Source organism: Phacochoerus africanus, chromosome 15, assembly GCF_016906955.1.
Source record: "Phacochoerus africanus isolate WHEZ1 chromosome 15, ROS_Pafr_v1, whole genome shotgun sequence".
NCBI classification, from domain to species: domain Eukaryota; kingdom Metazoa; phylum Chordata; class Mammalia; order Artiodactyla; family Suidae; genus Phacochoerus; species Phacochoerus africanus.
In genome coordinates, this window is record NC_062558.1 from 16470745 (window position 1) to 16490632 (window position 19888).

Sequence of the window (19888 nt, forward strand, 5' to 3'; positions counted from 1 at the left end):
ACTGAGGTATCTAATGGAACCCAGAGATGGTTCCAGGGCTGGAAAGCCATCGAGAGCCCAGGCAGGTCTCTGTCTCTCTGTCTCTCTTCCTCTCTCTCTCCCGCCCACACTTCTCCATGGGGAAAGATGGCTATTCCACAGCAGCTCTTGTGTTTACAGCACTGAGGGGCAGAGGTTCCCTGGAAGAAATTCTGAAGGTCCTTTCTTGGATCCAATGGTACTAAAAATATGACGGCCAGGAGTTCCCGTCGTGGCGCAGTGGTTAACGAATCCGACTAGGAACCATGAGGTTGTGGGTTCGGTCCCTGCCCTTGCTCAGTGGGTTAACAATCCGGCGTTGCCGTGAGCTGTGGTGTAGGCTGCAGACGCGGCTCGGATCCCGCGTTGCTGTGGCTCTGGCATAGGCCGGTGGCTACAGCTCCGATTCAACCCCTAGCCTGGGAACCTCCATATGCCGTGGGTGCGGCCCAAGAAATAGCAACAACAGCAACAACAAAAAAGACAAAAGCCAAAAAAAAAAAAAAAAAATATATGACGGCCAGAGGCCCAGGCCTTGGCTGAGTAAAGTTCTCAAGAAAAGAGGTCCCTGTGAGGATGGTCACCATAAATATTTCAACTGCAAAAAGAGCGTCAACTCTGGAACAAATGAGAAACTGAAACAAACTGGTGCTGAGCCTGTGGCAATAGGGCCCCTCCCCACTGCCTGTCTCAAGTCTGGGGAGGTCCTTAGAGCAAAGCCTGAAGGTGGCACCAAGGAGGTGTGGGTGTGCAGAGGGAGGGCTCAAGCCTTAGAAATCCAACGGGCACTCCCGTCCCTAACCTTTGTGGGCCTAAGAGCAAGAACGCAAATGGAGACCCCCATGGCATACATCTAATATTTAAAAGTATTCATCACTCTTACAAACTGCGTAATAAAATGCATTCATCATCTGACCTTGACAAATGCCCCTCCAAGACGACGTGGAAGGCCAGGTTCTGGTTTAGAATCCTCAGACTCCTGTGAGATCCACAGTGGAATACGCTGGCTTGAGAGCTGGCCCAAGCACCACGGCCTTCTTGTCAACCCAGGCAGCTAGAAGGCATGCGGGCACCCGGCCTCACACATTCAAGTTCTGCCCTCATCCCTCTCAAATAACTCAGGTGATGAGAAGCACAGACCCTTGGAGCCAGCTATCTGGGGAGAGAATGTTAGGGACCTTAACAGGGTTTCTCAACCTCAGGACACTTGCACTGGGTCTGTCATGGAGGAAGGAAGAGGATTTGCCGGGGGTTCCAGGAAGTCCAGCAGCATTTGGGCCCCTCCCTATCAGAGGCAAGTAGCATCCCCCCACTGCCGAAAATTGTAACAACCCAAAGAGTCTCCTGACATTGTCAAATGCCTCCTTGGGGACAAAACCACTCCCAGTTTAGAACCACTGACCTGGAAGGGCAAGGCTTGTGCTGTCACTGGCCACAGAGCTGGAGGAAGGACAGAGCTGGGGGCTCCCTAAAGCATGGGGACCAGAACAGGGGCAGCTGTGTGCCAGGCTCTATGTTGACTCTTTTCCCAGAATGATCTTCTCTGAGTCTTCCAACAACTCAGCAAGGGGAGTACAAATAATCCATTTCCTGGATGAGGACACTGAGGCTGCTGAACTGAAGCATCTTGCTAAATTTTGCCTACCTAGAAACTGGCAGCCCCAGTTATCAAAATTGAGTCTCTTAGGTACTAACCAGGATGGGACTAACTTTATATGAAGCCAAACTAGAATCTTGGGCTTCAAAGTGACCCTAGTCATAAAGTGACCCTGATTTCCTATGAGACATGGAGCAGATTTTGTGTGTGATGAGAAAAAAACATAGCAGAAAGTGTTTTCTCCCATTTAGCAAAATATCCAAGAAGTAAAAAAGGTTATTCCTAGAATGTATATATGTATGTGTGACTGAGTCACCTTGCTGTGCAGTAGAAAATTGACAGAACACTGTAAACCAGCTATGATGGAAAGAAAAAAATCATTTTTTAAAAAAAGGTTATTACTGACTTTTAAGACCAACAATACAGTTTTAAAAATATTATATTTAGTGAAAAATATCATTAGCCCCCAGTCTCAAATTCCTTAGTTAATGTGACTTTAAATATGAGAATCTGCTTTTTTGGAAACCAGTCAAGACTTTGTTGGTGCCATTAAACAAAGACCAAGGTTAAATGCATATAAGTTAAGGTGCAGATCTATATGAGCAGGACCATACAATCACATAGCTATAGTTCTGCATAGACAAGAGGCACATGTTCATATTGTATCTGACAGTGTATGTGATGCATAAAAAGCACTTGCAAAATTTTGTGGAATGAATGAATGGCTTTGGGTTTCTCTAGGTATTTTTAGTCCCAGAAAAATACTTTCTTCCACCCACAGGAAGATTTCTAGATAATTGCCTCAACTTTTATTTGGCTTTAACTCTATAAAAACATGTAAGAGTCTTAGAATGTGTCACATTTAAAAGATTGAAACAAAGTTTTGCATTTGGTGCAATGCCTTTCACACGAAGCAATGCAGCCAGCCAGCAAAATGAAATAAGCATATGTCATCGGAAAGCTGAAATGCATTAATAAATACATTTGCATGCATTGGACCAAGGGTAATAGTACACAAGGGCAAAGGTTAAACAGTTGGAGGCCCTGGTTTAATAGCAGACCTGAACTGTTATTTAAATGTCACAAATGTCAGTGTTCGTCTTCAAATGGTATTACAGTAGGATTAGTGTCCTAAGCCTTGTTCCAATTTATGGAGAATCAGGGAGAATGATTCTCATCAACTGGGTCCAAAGCGGGAGAAGATTGATTTTCCTTTACCACTCAGTCTGCTTTTATGAGTTTTCCAGACCCTACCTTTCCCAGCTTGCACTGTGCATGGAAACGGCCAGGCCTGCTCCAAGGCCATATGTGAGCAGTGAATCTGAAAGAGTTATGGCTTCTTGAGAAACCGAAGGAAAAAACCCTGCCACTTTCGGCCACTCCCCCTGACCAAGCTGCCTGCACTTGTCCAAACCAGCAGCGGTTGAAAGCCACAGAGCAAGAGCAGGACCCAGTGAGCCCCAGACAGAGCCACCAGAACTGGGATGGACAGGCTCACCCAGTATCTCCATCTGTACCAGCTCATCTTTGCACAGCCAGGAAAGGGTGTGTGGTTCTGAAACTCTCCTCCTCCAAATTAGAACTTATTTTTGTGATTATCTGCAGTAAAGCACACAAATTGGATCACCTATGACGTGCCAAGTGCACATAGCTATTGGGTACTGTTGTTATGTCTACTTTGAATGACAAAGATCAGACTAAAGATCACAACACACAAAGCTTACCTGATTCCAGGCACCTCCCTCTTAACCAGTATGTAAGTGGAGTGACTTGCAAAGAGGGAAAAAGCAAAAAGATCTCAACACTTCCCCTCTAGACAAGGGGTGATACAGCTGCAGGGGCTGTGGCCCAGGAGGCCTCAGGCTCCACTTGGACACCCAGAGTGGGAAGGGCAGGTCATTCAAGATTAAACAGTCAGGAGTTCCCATTGTGGCCCAGTGGGTAACAAACCTGACTAGTATCTATGAGGATTCGGATTCCATCCCTGGCCTCGCTCAGTGAGTTAAGTATCTGGGGTTGCTATGCCTGTGATGTAGGCTGGCAGCTGCAGCTCCAATTTGATCCCTAGACTGGGAACTTCCAAATGCCGCAGGTGTGGCCCTAAAAAGCAAAAAGAAAGCAGTGCCTGTCCTTGACAGCTTTCTCCTCCTCAGAGCTCAGACATAACAGAAGGACTGATTTTCAAATAAAAGCTAGCACTTTTCCTCCCACCAAGAGGACACAGGTTGGCTGAGGAGGTCATGGAGCCCATACCGAAGGGCTCTTCAAGCTCTCCGAGGGGAATGGCAGAGAACATAGGCCAGGTGAACAAAGGGAAGAGCCATTTCTTTTCCCCAGCACTTTCCATATTCCAGGTCTTTGAGAGTTACTGTAATTTTAGTTTTTGGTTTGTTTGTTTGTTTTTTGTCTTTTTGCTATTTCTTTGGGCCGCTTCCGCGGCATATGGAGGTTCCCAGGCTAGGGGTCGAATCGGAGCTGTAGCCGCCGGCCTACGCCAGAGCCACAGCAACGCGGGATCCGAGCCGCGTCTGCAACCTACACCACAGCTCATGGCAACGCCAGATTGTTAACCCACTGAGCAAGGGCAGGGACCGAACCCGCAACCTCATGGTTCCTAGTCGGATTCGTTAACCACTGGGCCATGACGGGAACTCCTGAGAGTTACTGTAATTTTAGAAAAGAAATAAGTTTCTGGTTGTGCTGAGGAGTGTGGGTGTTGGTGATGTGGCTGCATGAGGCCCAAGAGGGTACACAATAAAAATATCTGAGCACGTAGCCACTGCAAGGCAAGGAATTAGATGCACATTAAGATCTCCAGGAAGGAGTTCCCATCATGGCGCAGTGGTTAACGAATCCAACTAGGAACCATGAGGTTGCAGGTTCGATCCCTGGCCTTGCTCAGTGGGTTAAGGATCCAGTGTTGTCGTGAGCTGTGGTGTAGGTTGCAGATGCGGCTCAGATCCTGCATTGCTGTGGCTCTGGCATAGGCTGGCAGCTGCAGCTCCAATTTGACCCCTAGCCTGAGAACCTCCATATGCCACAAGAGCGGCCCTAGAAAAGGCAAAAAGACGACAAAAAAAAAAAGATCTCCAGGAAGAAAATAATTGGGATAGCAGGCAACTGCCCACCAAGTTTTCCTACTCCTTTCCTCATTTGAGGATAACCGGATGACACAAATATTCACTAATATGATGGATGCCTGTTGTTGGGCCCCAATGACTGTTAATGAGAACACCCCAAAATACTGTAAGGCTGATGATACATTTGCAAAAAATAGCTAAATGCTATTATGGAAGACTATAATCTTCCATAGTCTGGAAACATAAAATGCACTGAGCAGCAATTATGTATAAGGGACAGTAATAGGTACACGTTTAATTCTCATAACAGCCCTGTAAGGTAAGGGGTATTGCTGACCCCTTTTGTAGAAGAAACAGTCATGTCTCAGGGAAGCTACATGTCTTTTGCAAAGTCCCACAACTATAAGATTTGGAAGTGCGGTCTTTTGATCCTGAAACTCTTGCTCTTTTCACTTAGCCATGCTGACAGGTTAGCACAGCAGACAGCCCATGTGGGCAGTTGCAAGGAAGGAACTTATGAAAAGGTCGGTATTAAATATAGATGTTTATCCTGACAAAACCTTGCCAAAGTATGTTCAGGTTGCTAATTCTTTACAGCCGAGTACCTAGACACTTCAAGTTGGATCTATATAGATGAGCTAAAGACTTACCTTCATACTTTAAAAATTATTATTGAAGGAATTAGAATTTAGTACCCAGATCAACCATGTCATTTTTTATTGTCCAAATTCACCTGACAATTATTAAATAACTCCCTGTTTTACTTGTGTAGACAAAGTCTTATTCACTGTTGTAATTTCTTCCATTAAAGGGTTTTTTTTGGGGGGAGGGGGGTACACCCGCAGCATGTGGAAGTTCCTGGGCCGAGGATGGAATCTTTGCCATAGCAGTGACCCGAGCAGCTGCAGTGACAATGCTGGATCCTCAACCCACTGCACCACAAAGGAACTCGCCATTAAAGTTTTATTTTTAATTGTTCACACATGTACACAGACCCTCCACCCATGTGCACACACACACACATACACACACCAACAAATTGGATTTGAGTAAGAACAGAAAGAATGGCAGAATTTAAAAGAGCTCTTATTTTGTGTTTTTAAGGTAGGAATTAATCCAGATTACTTTTGCTTTAAACTCACTTTTTTGAAAAATTAGTTTCCATGTTTAAATAAACTTTGAACCTACTACACAAAGAGAAGTAAAAAAATACAATTCCAGACGTGATTGAGGGAAAAAAAATTGAAGCTTTCGTTCTGGATTTTCATGCTAAATTAGAAAAGATCTTACTATGTATTTTATCATCTCAAATGATTTTTCAAAAAAAAGTAAAAGCTTTTTTGAGCCAGAGTTCAAATTTACGTTATAAAGCAACCAGACTTTTACCTTAGTATCTATGCTGGAAATTTTTATACTATCATCATTTTTCCTCTGTTGCTATCATTTTAAACATCTACATCCCCCCTAAAATGTTTGGGAGCCAACAGTTCCTAAAAGGTGAGTATATACTATCTTATAGAGAAGTCACTTTACTGAAGAGAAGTTGAAAGTAAGGAAAGAGGGAGCCTCTTTTGAGGGCAAAAGGGTGCAGGGGAGTGGTAGTGGGGAGAGCCAGAGTCCAGGGGGAAAATGTTCTTGGGTTACAAAAAGGCTTTTCAGATTGTAACAAAAATCCAATTCAACGTGCAAATTAACCTTCTCTTAGTTCGCTAATAATCTGAAAATAATGTCTACATTAAGCTAGGAAGTAAAACCATTCAATTAAGGAATTAAAAATATCAATATGAACTAAGAACTTTCTGATGGTAAATGTATAATAGCTCTTTTGTTAGTCTGTAAAATAAGTCCAGGAAATATTTTGATAGATTAGTACTCATATGAGCAGCAAGTTAAAGTTTTCCAGCACAGTAATACAGTCTGCTTTATTGAGCACCAAACAGAAAGTTGCAAATGTACCCACTGGATAACAATCTCTACACTGTTAAGTTTTAGCAGGTGGAATTCCAGCTTGCCAAACACTCAAAATTAGGAAACTGCTCTTCCAGCCCTCTCCACTCTGCCAACTCTTTATCTGGTGGACTGAAAACTGTAGGAAGATTGTCCTGAAGTATGCGATCAGATCTTGAACCAATCTTTTGTTTCCTATTACATTCCAAAGAGGTCTTTATGCCCTGCAAATAACTTGACGGTACATTATAAAATGGATAAAGAAGGATGATGAAACATCAGTAAATGCTGATCATGAGAGTTCTGAAGACCACATTTTGCTTCTGCATATTCATTGAGTTTATCTGGAAGGCAATAATGAGAATTACTAGACACATCAAAGAAAGGAGGCCCCTTTATTGGATAGACTAAAATAAAATAACTAAGCTACATATGGAGATTTACTTCGCTATAGCATTTCCTTCTTCTGAGATGTCTTAAAATGTTTCAATTTAAATATCATATGCCATTTTATAAAGAGTTCTTTTAGCCCTCCTGGACACAAAGACAGTCCTAAGTGTTACATTAACTCAGTGAGCCATGAAGAGATGAGCTGTAAAACATTTAATATAAGACCATGCTTGGTTATTCACAACTGCGTAATGAATTGCATGTCACACGATGCATGATAGTTATCTGTGTTGCTGAAGTTATAGCTGAGGAATTATTGGGCTTCCTTATCTGAAAGACCAAATGTAGTTTGAGATCAAAGGAGGCAATAATTGTGCAGGAAGCAACATCTATTTTAAAAAAAAATTCCTCTGAGGATGAGAAACTGATTTATAAAGTCCAAGATTAGTTGAGTATCGAGTATCATTTTAGGTTACCCAAGTTGGACCAAATATTTTTAGCAACTTTTCTAATAGATCATTTGCAGCAAAAACAGACACTAACAAATTATCCCGTTGCCAAATCAGGGGTCCCTTCCAGAACTAAAGAAAACAAGATGTGAAGTCATTTACATAGCATAGAAAAAGTCCACACAATAAAAGTAACATGATTACATAAATTTGTTTCATTGGAAAAAGAAGACTTTCAAAGTCCACTCTAGAAGCCCCTAAACCAAATCAGATCTCTATATGCAAAGGAGACACCTGGGAATTCCTGGCCCCTGCCAATTGATGACAGTGTTTTCTGAACTGGCAGCTCTGGGGACTCCAGTGAGACCACAAAAAGTACTTGGAGAAGACTGATGGATGGGACATATTGGCAGCTGGTTGATGAATAAGGCACCAAGACAGATTATTTTACCCACTTACTAAAGCACGCCAACATAGGAAACTTTGGGAGTCGTTAACAATTGATCACAAGAAACAATTTATTAACATCCATAGTAAGGACTGCAGAATCGGAAAACACTGCATGGTTTCCCAACTTGCCCAGGCTCCCCTAACAGAAGTTCTTCACTCAAAGTTCTCATCGTGGCTCAGCAGTAACAAACCCGACTAGTATCCATGAGGACACAGGTTCGATTCCTGGCCTTGCTCAAGTGGGTTAAGTATCTCGGTGTTGCCTTGAGTTGTGGTGTAGGTCGCAGATGCAGTTTGGATCCCACGTTCCTGTGGCTGTGGCGTAGGCCAGTGGCTACAGCTCTGATTTAACCCATAACCTGGGAACCTCTATGCCACAGGTGTGGCCCTAAAAAAAAGGCAAAAAAAAAAGTTCTTCACTCAAAAAAATTCCCCAGTCAAAACTCAGTTAAGATTAGGTGAAAAACTGTCATACAAAATTCTCTAAAATATGAAGTAACTAAATATTTAAAGCTAGGTTTTTGTAAAGAAGGGAAAAAGAAATGAACACCCGCCTGCAGTGGCTTGATGTGGGATCTCAGTTCCCAGACCAGGGATTGAATCCAGGCAGCAGCAGTGAAAACACTGAGTCCTAGCCACTAGATTAAACTCCAAGAGTAATTTTTAGTTGTTTTTTTTAAATCTTTGTTTCCCTAGCTGAATACATTAAGCACACATTACCTCTGTAAAATCAGAGACACAAAAAAATGTTAAGAAACATCCACAATGTGGACTTCCACCTTAAATAATAGATGGCTTTTTTGTTCCCCGTTTTACTTACATTTGTGTCTCCTTTTCCAAAGACAATCGTGTTTCTAATATTTTCCATTTCTTTGTGTTGACTTTTCATAACGTTCTATGAGCACTTGGGTCTCATTTGTTTTGCCTAATAAACTCTGGAAATATTGCCATGCAGTACTCAGACTTCAGTAAGCCAAGAGAGGATTTGATTTCCCAGCTATGGCTAAAAGATAATAGACAATACTTTTTTACTGATTTAAATATACAACCTTACACCTACTATAAGCACAGAGAATACACTCAATATTTTATAATAATCTATAAGGGAAAAGAATCTGGAAAAGAATATATACTGTGTGTGTGTGTGCGTGTGTGTGTGTGTGTGTAACTCAATCACTTTGCTATACATGGGAAACTAACATAACATTGTAAATCAACTAAACTTCAGTTTTTAAAAAGTAAAAAATAAGGAGTTCCCGTAGAGGCTCAGTGGTTAATGAATCCGACTAGGAACCATGAGGTTGCAGGTTCAATCCTTGGCCTTTCTCAGTGGGTTAAGGATCTGGCACTGCCGTGAGCTGTGGTGTAGGTCACAGAAGTGGCTCGTATCTGGCATTGCTGTGGCTCTGGCGTAGGCTGGCGGCTACAGCTCTGATTGGACCACTGGTCTGGGAACCTCCATATGCCACGGAAGCGGCCCTAGAAAAGGCAAAAAGACAAAGAAAAAAAGTAAAAAGTAAGTGAATAAATAAATATACAGGTCAGATAAACTTTCTGTGACCTAACAACACAGCTTTGATACTAATTAATTCTCTGTCATTATTACCATTCTACAGGAATATAATCCTGAAACAGACCACTTTCCTGTCATATTTTATTTTTATTTATTTATTTATTTTTTGTCTTTTTGTCTTTTCTAGGGCCGCTTCCGTGGCATATGGAAATTCCCAGGTCAGGGGGCTAATCGGAGCTGTAGCCGCCAGCCTACACCAGAGCCACAGCAACACGGGCTCCGAGCCGAGTCTGCAAACTACACCACAGCTCACGGCAACACCAGATCCTTAACCCACTGAGCAAGGCCAGGGATCAAACCCGCAACCTCATCATTCCTAGTCAGATTCGTTAACCACTGAGCCACGATGGGAACTCCTTTCCTGTCATATTTTAAAACTCCAGAAACGGTATAGCTGCTTGTGGTGATGAATGAGGATGCGTAATTAATATAGAATACAAGAAGGGAGCAGAAGTTTGCTTCAGATAAACCACTGTTAAGTTTGAATGATATCAACGTCTTTTACCTCTTGTGTTAGAGATTTTAAATATGGGTCAAGTCTGTAGAAATACCTATGTTAGGAAACTGGGTTCTTTATGCCATTTGCACATCCCTCCTGGCTTCAGAGCCTGGCACCAACTCCAGCAGGTATCTCTTGGTTGGTCGGTTTGAAGGACTAAGCTCAACCTCAACTTTTCAATCCACCCATCGACCCTCTTTAATTGATTGTGGCTGCAGCCCTGCTGCCGTAACTGGGGAGGCAGCAAGTGGGGTCAAAATCCACCAAACTAGAAGTAAGAGCTTCAGAAGGCCAGCTTCCAACTCTTCTCATCAACACCCATGTGTCCTTGGATGAGGCATTTCATCTTCCGAGCTTCAATTTTCCCATGTGTAAAACTCCCCTCACTTGCAAAATCAAAACACCAGACTAGGTAAACTTTAAGGTCTATTCTAGTTCTTTTGTTTTTTCTTAAATGCTGTGGTTCTACATGTTCAGCATCGCTTAAAACTGTCTGGTACAGCAGCCACTAGTTCACATGTGACCATTTCAATTCAAATTTAAATTAACTAAAGTTGGAGTTCCCACTACAGTGCATGGGTTAAGACTCTGGCATGGCGTAGGCTGCAGATGAGGCTCAGATTCAATTCCTGGCCTGGGAACCTCCGTATGCCTCAGGTGGGGCCAAAAAGGGAACATTAATTAATAAATCTAATTAATTAACTAAAGTCAAACACAATAAAAAAATTCGGTTGCTTATTTACAGTACCAATTCAAGTGGTCAGTAGCTACCTGTGACTGGTGATTAGCACATACATGGAACATTTTATTACCACCAGGTGTCCTGTTTCTTCCACTTAGAATGATTTCTCTTTCCTCCCATGTCACATCCTAGATCCAAATTCATCAAGATCCTTTCCATAGTTATTCTGTGGCAGAGCTGGGAAGAAAGGCCCCAGATGCAGCCAGGATGGTTTAGTAATAGGAATCAGGAGGGGTAGTTTAAAGAGGTTGCCTAAAGAGGGAGTTCCCATCGTGGCTCAGTGGTTAACGAATCCGACCAGGAACTATGAGGTTGTGTGTTTGATCCCTGGCCTCGATCAGTGGGTTAAGGATCCGGCGTTGCCGTGAGTTGTGGTGTAGGTCACAGACGCAGCTCGGATCCTGCGTTGCTGTGGCTCTGGCATAGGCTGGCAGCAACAGCTCCGATTAACCCCCTAGCCTGGGAACCTCCATATGCCATGAGAGTGGCCCTGAAAAGACAAAAAAAAAAAAAAGATAAAGAGGTTGCATAAAGAGTTCCCTGGTGGCTTAGCAGGTCAAGCACCCAGCACTGTACCTGCTGTGGCATGCACAGGTTGGCGCCCTGGCCCGAGACCTTCCACATGCCACGAGTGTGGCCAACAAATAAATAAATAAATAGGTGGCAGAGTCCTCCTTGTGGCTCAGTGGTAACTAACTCGACTAGTACCCATGAGAACTCGTGTTTGATCTCCAGTTTTGTTCAGTGGGTAAAGGATCTGGCACTGCCGTGAGCTTCAGTGTAGATTGTGGCTCAGAACCCACGTTGCTGTGGCTGTGGTGTAGGCTGGCAGGTGCAAGTGCAGCTCCGATTTGACCCCTAGCCTGGGAACTTCCATATGCCTTGGGTGCAGCCCTAAAAAGACCAAAAACAACCAAAAACAAAACAACAATGTTTATGGTGTATTAATTTTTGCATTAAAGGAGAGGAGAGTCTCAGATATATTTGCATAAAGAACCAAGAAACTAATAAAAATGGCTCTACAAGGGAGGTAGACTTGAGGGACGGGGGAAGGAGCAAAACTTTTCACAATACATCAGGAGTTCCCTGGTGGCCTAGTAATTAAGCATCTGACATTGTCTTTGCTGTAGCTCAGGTGGCTACTATGGCTCAGGTTCCATCTCTGACACTGGAACTTCCACATGCTGCAGGTTTTTCACAGTATATCAATTTATGTTTTTCATTTCTAATCTTGCAAATGTCTGACCTATTCAAAATATGTTTCCATTATCATTGGTCTAATGTTTGCTTAACAAATTGATTCTTTTTTTTTCTTTTTTTTTTCTCGTCTTTTTGCCTTTTCTAGGGCCACTCCCGAGGCATATGGAGGTTCCCAGGCTAGGGGTCTAATCAGAGCTGCAGCCACCGGCCTACACCACAGCCACAGGAACGGGGGATCCGAGCCATGTCTGTGACCTACACCACAGCTCATAGCAACACTGGATCCTTAACCCACTGAGTGAGGCTAGGGATCAAACCTGCAACCTCATGGTTCCTAGTCAGATTCATTAACCACTGCACCACAACAGGAACTTGTAACAAATGGATTTTAAGTGGATTCCCAATATATCAGTCTCCAGCCTGCTCGTGCCAAGTGTCTGTTTTGTCCTGTGCCCTCTACTCTTCTCTATCAAATGCCTTTTTGCATCACAAAGACCCAACTGAGGGAAAGAGCTGAGGCAAAGCACTCTGGAATGGAGCTAATTTTGATCCAGTTTGAAATCTAACAGACATGATGCTAAACAATGAAGTAATTTGGGGACCATATTTGCATAGAAATGAAAGTTGGGCTATGTGGTTATGGCAATGGTCACAAAGGTAAATAATACTGAATTAATTATGCCTCCTTCTTGCTAACATTTTAATGGGCTAACTATGAGAAAATTTAATTACAGTCTTCATTCTCTCTCTTTTTATTTTTTAAGGCCGCACCCACAGCATGTGGAGATCCCAGGCTAGGGGTCAAATCAGAGCTACAGCCCCATCTGAGCCACATCTGCAACCCACACCACAACTTAAAGCAGTGCCAGATCCTTAACCCACGGAGTGACTCCAGGGATGGAAACACATCGTCATGGATACTAGTCGAGATCGTTACTTCTGAGCCACGACAGGAACGCCAAAGTGTTTTCATTCTTAAATGGGGGTAATGGTTATCAATCACTCTCTGAAGAACTGATTAAATTTTTTATTTCACTGGCTTAAACAAATTTTAAGAAAAAGAGAGATAACTGAAGAGCCTCCCTGAAATTTCTTTTTTAATACCAAGCCGACTCTTCCAATATTCAATCATTAATCTGTATTTGGAAATCTGTAATCATCTAAGGGCTTATACAGCCTTCTGTGTAGTAGAGAAATGAATTCATGCCAAAAAAGCAACCCTGTTTAAATTTAGTGTTCAAAAGGCCCTCTCAGTGAGAGGTATTAAAATGTCAACCTCATTTGAAGGAGACATTATTGACCCCCATTAGGAGGACACGTGCTTGGCTTGGCTTTCCCTAATGGTGGTGATGGATTTGCTCTTGTCCATCCACACACTCCTGCCATGTCCTCTTATGACCTGGGGCAGACATATGCTAGACAGCTGGCTGGACCTGGTCTGTGGCCACTGAACAAAGCAAACCTTGCTGGCCCACACAAAGACTGAACCTGTGACCTTGCTCTTATTAGCTCAATGCCCTAACCACCTGAGTTACATAGCCACCAAAAAAAAAAAAGAAAAAGTGTAGGTTGAATGCTGGGTAGATAGATGTCTGTGTGGAGGAATGTCAAAGCCAGGTGTAAAGTAACATACAGGAGTTCTCTTGTGGTGCATCAGGTTAAGGATCCAGTTTGTCACTGCAGCAGCTTGGGTCGCTGCTATGGTGAAGGTTTGATCCCTGGCAAGGGAACTTCCATATGCCAAGGGTACTGCCAAAAAAAAAACCCAAAATAAATAAAATAACATAGGAGTTCCCATTGTGGCTCAGGTGGTTAAGAACCTGACTATTATCCACGAGGATGCAGTTCAATCCCTGGCCTCGCTCAGTGGGTTAAGGATCTGATGTTGCAGTGAGCCGTGGTGGAGATCACAGACATGGCTCAGATCTGGCATGGCTCTGGCTGTGGTGTAGGCTGGCATCTGCAACTCAGATTTGACTCCTCGCCTGGGAACTTCCACATGCCCCAGATGCAGCCCTGAAAAAGCAAAAAAAAAAAAAAAAGAAAGAAAGAAAGAATTGTATTTCAGTTCTATAACACAATTCAACATGGTATCAGCCCTGAAATAAAGTGACCATTGAAATAGAAGTTAACCAGGATATATTTGGGGACCCAAAAAAGTAATAGATTCTACATCTCATTTGATCCGTGTTCTCCAGAGCCTTGGGTTTTAAAAAGGGTGGTAGAGATAAGGATAGTAATTGATAAAAGCAGAGGTAAGAACAAGAGCCAAGAACTTGTGGGTAGAAGATATAGAAGCTGTTTATCCAGGCAAAGCTTCATGAAGAGACATCTGTGCTCCATCTACCAGTTTTGGTTGAGTGTCCATGTGTTTTGTGTGTCCGGGGCCTCTGACTACAGAGACCTACCACCATGGAGGGAGGTTCTACTCATGGGACACACACGCACGGACTGCACTTTCAGGTTGTCCTCAGCCTTGAATATACAGTGATTCTGGTGACAATTTCTAAGGGTCACCATGACTATAGCCCCAACTCAATTCTTAGTGAGTGCAGAAAATCCCAGATTAGATGAGAAATTTCACCACCAGTGTAATATGAGCAGTATCACTGCCGCAGTTATATTTCAAGGGACGAGACATTTCCCATTAGCCCTTCCTCCTCGTCCATTTAAATGGACTTTCCATCATAGGGATGAGCTGCAACAGGATCCTGGTCCACAGGGTAGCAGGCTCATGAATCCCCAACCAGGAGACAACAACTGAATGTGTATCTTGGGTCTCGAGAAGTGTATTCCAGTGAACCATCCAAAATACTACTTTTAAGCTTGTCCTCTCTTGAAAGACACTGCTCCTCCCAGGATAAAGTTTCAATTCCTTACCTTCCCATCCAGTAGAAAGTCATGGCTTAGTCTTTTTCTTTTTTTCCGTCTTTGCATCCCCATGCATAGCAGAGGGCTTCCCACATGAAAGGAGTTCAGTCAATGTTGAATGAAGAGAGAACTGATTGACTCTGACCCTAATTTATCTTTCCACTTCATCTCCCTCCACTATGTTTACTTAGTCCTTCCCACCAGGACTCCCAATAGACTCTCATTGCCATGGACACGGCCAGTGCTCTCCACACTCCATGCTTGTTCAGGGGGTATTCTCCAATGAAGGGTATTAGCATGGATGAAGTGTTTAACATGTATCACTTTGGATATGTTATCTCACTTAATTCTAAAAATTAAGCAGCAGTCACTATTATACCTATTTTCCACAAGATGCTCAGAAAAGGGACGTAATTTCCCAAAATTCCACATCTCAAGAGCAATTTGAACACAGATCTCTCTGGCTCCGAAATGAAACCTCTCCCTTCTAGGGTATTCTTCTCCCCCCATGAACCCAAATTCTGTCTGTCTCTCCAGTGTGAGAGCAAGCTGCAAGGAGAGGAACTCCTTTCTGTCCACCCCATCCCGTAAGGGCCTCTCGTTCTTTCAACCAATGTTACCAACAAAATGTCTCAGCCAGCAGTCATTTACTACCTCAGCGCCCTACCTATTGTTCCTTTCTATTTTCCCTTTTAAATTTTCTTCAATCCCTTTCTTCTTAGCCTGCCTAAACTACAGGTTATAATGTGCCTTATCCCTTCACACGTGTGGAAGATGCTTCCACCCGTGTCTTCCATGTGTGGTAAGCGCCCAACAAAAGTGACCGACAGGCACGACCCTGCAAATCAACTATACTTTCATTTAAAGAAGTAATTTTAAAGAGACTGACGGAAACCAACTGACTCACATCAGCACCTCCATCTTCCAAGAATTTTGTGCCAATTCCTATTGTTATGAAAGAGTGCTCCTTGAAGTACTTCTCTCTTAATGTTATTGTAATAAAGAGGGAAAACACTTGGAAAATCAAACAATGCTTGCAGAATATTTTAAAGTCTTTAATTACTAACTTTCTGGAGCTTCTCTGAGATGATTACCATACCAGGGTGAGTGAGATCTCCACGTTAAGATGTTCCTTGTTTCCCTCAAATACCCTCATTTTCAAAGGTTAATTACTTGGTTGTAAAAGTGCACTCCAGAATGAAATTTAACCTATGAGTTCTCCATCTCAAGGTGAATATTTTTGGCAGGTTTTTTTTTTTTTTTTCAGAAATAGAAAGCCATCTGTTTAACCAATTTGAATACATTCTTATAGAAGAATTTTTAAAAATAGGAATACAGAGGTTCACAGATTTTAAGCTCTTTGGAGTATTGGTAAAACACATTATGACTTTTATGCTTGGGAAAAAATATGAAGTGGTGCTTTCAGCTGTAAATCAATACTAGCAAATAAAGCTGGGTGAGAAATGGGGATATCTTTAGGACAAAAATTTTTTGATCATCCAAAATGCTGATCATTTGTGGGCCATAGGAAAGGAGGATTTATTGTTTTTGAATGGTTCGATTTTTAGTAAGATAAAGCACATATAATTTGAGAGAACTTCAAACAGAATGTGGTTCTTATTAATATCACATAACCTTTCCTACAAAACTTTTCCTTTCTCCCGCCTCGCTCCCATTAGAAGCATACTCAACATGTTGACAGCTACAACTTAGGAAGGTGTTAGGCCAATAGTCTCTCCTTTTGAGAAACTGGATCATTAATTCAATATCACATTACTAGTTTTCTTCATAAACCAAATGCACGGGGACAGACTCCATTCTGCAGGGTTTAATCACACACAGGTGGCAAAAACCACAGAACACAGCTCCTAATCAGCTGAGCCTTCAACCACAGATTCACTCCACACACACGTCACTCTCATTATCATTAGTATGAATAAAACTCTAACTTATTTACACATTCGGAAGAGGCTGGCTCTCAGTGTTGGTGACTAAATATGTACCCATAATAATTACATTGTCCCACTCCCAAATGTGCTCATACATATCAATATGTTTTGAAATTGAATATTGTCCTCCAGAGCAGATGAATCATTGTTTTCTGAACAACCTGTGAGTTATTTCCTTTGCATTCTAAATACTCACATGCATCTAAAGCTAGCATTTCTGTTTTTAGAAAACTAACGACCTCTAGGACCTCAGGTTGATTTATTTTAAGTCTTGCATACAATAGGCATTCAATAAACATTCACTGAAGAATAAATGAATGAACCCCAACCACCTGAATTTGGGAACCCAGCCTGTGATCACAAAGCCTAGGCCCCAGGGGAGATTCCAGATGGAATTCAGGATAAAAGCCCCCCAAACTAGACTCAGATCTACCTCGTGTAATTGTTTCCACTTAATTCTGAGTTTAAATCCCAGGAGGAAATAATCTTAAGGCTTCCAAAAGATCCAGACAGAATTGGTTAGGCAGAGGTCCAAGGTAATAGATGTGACTTTCAGAAGTAGCTAGGACATTCCTTCCTATAAAAGAGCCCTTGGAGGGAAAAGGGGAGGGAATAAATTAGGGAGTTGGGATTGACATATACACACTATTATATATAAAATAGGTAGATAACAAGGATCTACTGCATAGCACAGGGAAACCTACTCAATACTGTGTAATAACCTATATGGGAAAAGAATCTGAAAAGGAACGGATGGATATATAGATATATATCCGTAACTGATTTACTTCGCTATACACCTGAAACTAACACGACTTTGTAGGTCAACAATACTCCAGTAACATTTACTTTTTAAAAAAGAGCCCTTGGAATTTCTCTAAACCTCCTCTGGAGGCCATCTCTGGGCTGGTGATCCCGGAGAGGCACGTTCCAGAGTTGTGTGGTTGTACATCAAAATAAAGCAAAAATGAGAGGAGTGATGTATTCTGAGATCACCCCGCCCCCAACTCCCACCCCCCCACCCCTATTGCCACTGTTACTGGTCCAGTCATATCCAGGTGCGAAGGCTGCCCACCTAGCCTGTGACCTGAGGACACGCCAGTGTGTAGGGAAGGAGCCTGATGCAGAGGATTCACGTTTAATGAGCTGACTCCCCTACCAATTGGATGGGGAGCAGAAGGAAGACAAGCACAGCTGTGGGGGAAGGAGTAGGCTCCCTGTTTTCACAAAGGAGCTTATATCAAAATCAACATGCCAAGAGTTCCTATTGTGGTTCAGCAGGTTAAGGACCCAACGTTGTCTCCATGAGGATTCAGGTTCAATCCCTGGCCTCACTCCGTGGGTTAAGGATCCAGCGTTGCCACAAGGTGTGGCATAGGTCGCAAATGTGGCTTGGCATTGCCACACCAGAGTTGCCATGGCTGTGGTATAGATCTTAGCTGTAGCAAGGATTCCACCCCTAGCCCAGAAACTTTCATATGCTGCAGGTGCAAGCCCTTAAAAGAAAAAGAGAAAAAAATCAGCATGCCAGACAGACATGTTGTCTGTCTAATACCCTCTCACAACACCAAGTTCTTTACACAGAAAGTCACTAGCCTTTATGCCCAATAGGTTATAAGCTCAAAGGAGGCAGAAGCATCCACTTCAAGTTGCTAAAATTTGCCTGCAGAGACCCCAATGCCTGTCATGAGCTAGATGCCAGGTGAATATGTGGCTCTTGAGTGAATGGCAGCAGATAACAGTGGGTTTTGCTCCACCCTGTAGAGCTCATTAGCTGTGCCAGACAAAACTATTTTGCGCCACAGCTGCTCATCAGTAAAATAGGGATGGTAACAGTATTTTAGTTGGTAACTATGAAAAATGAGTTAATATGGGAAATGCACTTTGAATAGGACCTGGCACGTAGTAGTAGTAGTAGTAGTAGTAGTAGTAGTAGTAGTAGTAGTAGTAGTAGTAGTAGTAGTAGTAGTAGTAGTAGTCCAACCTCTGATTTCTGCTGTAGAGTGGAACCAGGTCTTGTCTAATTTCTAGGACCTCACGCTGTCCTAGAGATGCTCACTGCCCTGTGGGAACATTCACACCTATAATAAAACATCCTCCTTTTGTGAAGAGGAAGTCAAAGCTCACCACTAGATAAAATGAACTCTATGAAAGGGCCAATGTCTTGCAAAGGTTAAAAAGATCCTAAAGGAGTTCCCCGGTGGCTTCGTGGGTTATGAGCTGGCATTGTAACTGCTGTGGCTCTGGTCACTGCTGTGGCACAGTTCAGTCCCTGGCCTGGGAACTTCCACATACCAGTGAGCATGGTCAAAAAAATTTTTTCAATAAAAAATAATTAAAAGATCCTCCAGCGCGAGAAGCTTATAACCACTCTTGTCCTTAAGTATTAAAAAAAAAAAAGTATCCGAGTTACTACCTAAGATCCACTGATATTAAACATAAAAGATAACTTCCCCACACAGAGCATAATTTGCCCAAAATGCCATCAGTGCAATTTTGACAGGTACAAGGAGATGCCCGATATTGCTAATTGTTCCCTGGGCTTAACCTCAGATGTGATGCAGCTAACTGCTATCTTGGGTTTCATGGTTTCCACGCACGCTGCCTCTGGGGTAATTCTCTGAGGGGTTTCCGGTTATCTAGGACGGTGAGAGGGCCTGGGTGTGTGCGCCCGGGTCACTGAGGAGGCTGTGTGAGTGGATCAGGATCAGGAGCATCTTAAAACGAAACAGCTGCATCAGAAGTGGTCCAGGCCTGGGCGCAATACGATAGCTGCTATTAAACTCCACTTTGAGCTTCTCCTGGCTTTGATGATTTCTTTCTTCCTCTCCAAAGTTTATCATTCTTTTCCTGACATTAAGTCAACCTCATAAAAGCTCAATTTTTGTTTTGGTTCGTATTAAAGTTTTCATTGTGTTGATGGTGGTTGCAAGATTTTGGTTTTGGTTTTGTTTGGGGTTTTGTTTTTTTTTTTTTTCTTTGTCTATCTGGTCCAGGAAAACTATAAAGTGAGGTGGCCCAGCCATTCTAAATGCTCCTGAATAGTTGTGGAACCAGGAATTTTTGTTTCTCTGTGTTCACCTGTCTCACAGCTCCCCCTACCCCTGTCCCCCCACCACTTCC

The 19888-nt window shown here is 42.7% G+C and overlaps 2 long non-coding RNA genes across 2 annotated transcripts in view; both read right to left on the bottom strand.

Moving 5' to 3' along the window:
* LOC125115766 (uncharacterized) overlaps positions 1-19888 on the bottom strand; it is a 55220-nt gene that overhangs the window by 17156 nt on the left and 18176 nt on the right. The window lies entirely within an intron of this gene.
* Positions 6585-9030, bottom strand: LOC125115767 (uncharacterized). The gene is made up of 2 exons (XR_007132168.1): positions 8752-9030; positions 6585-6986 (listed from the first exon to the last, which is right to left on the bottom strand). It is a non-coding gene; the product is annotated as an uncharacterized LOC125115767 (long non-coding RNA).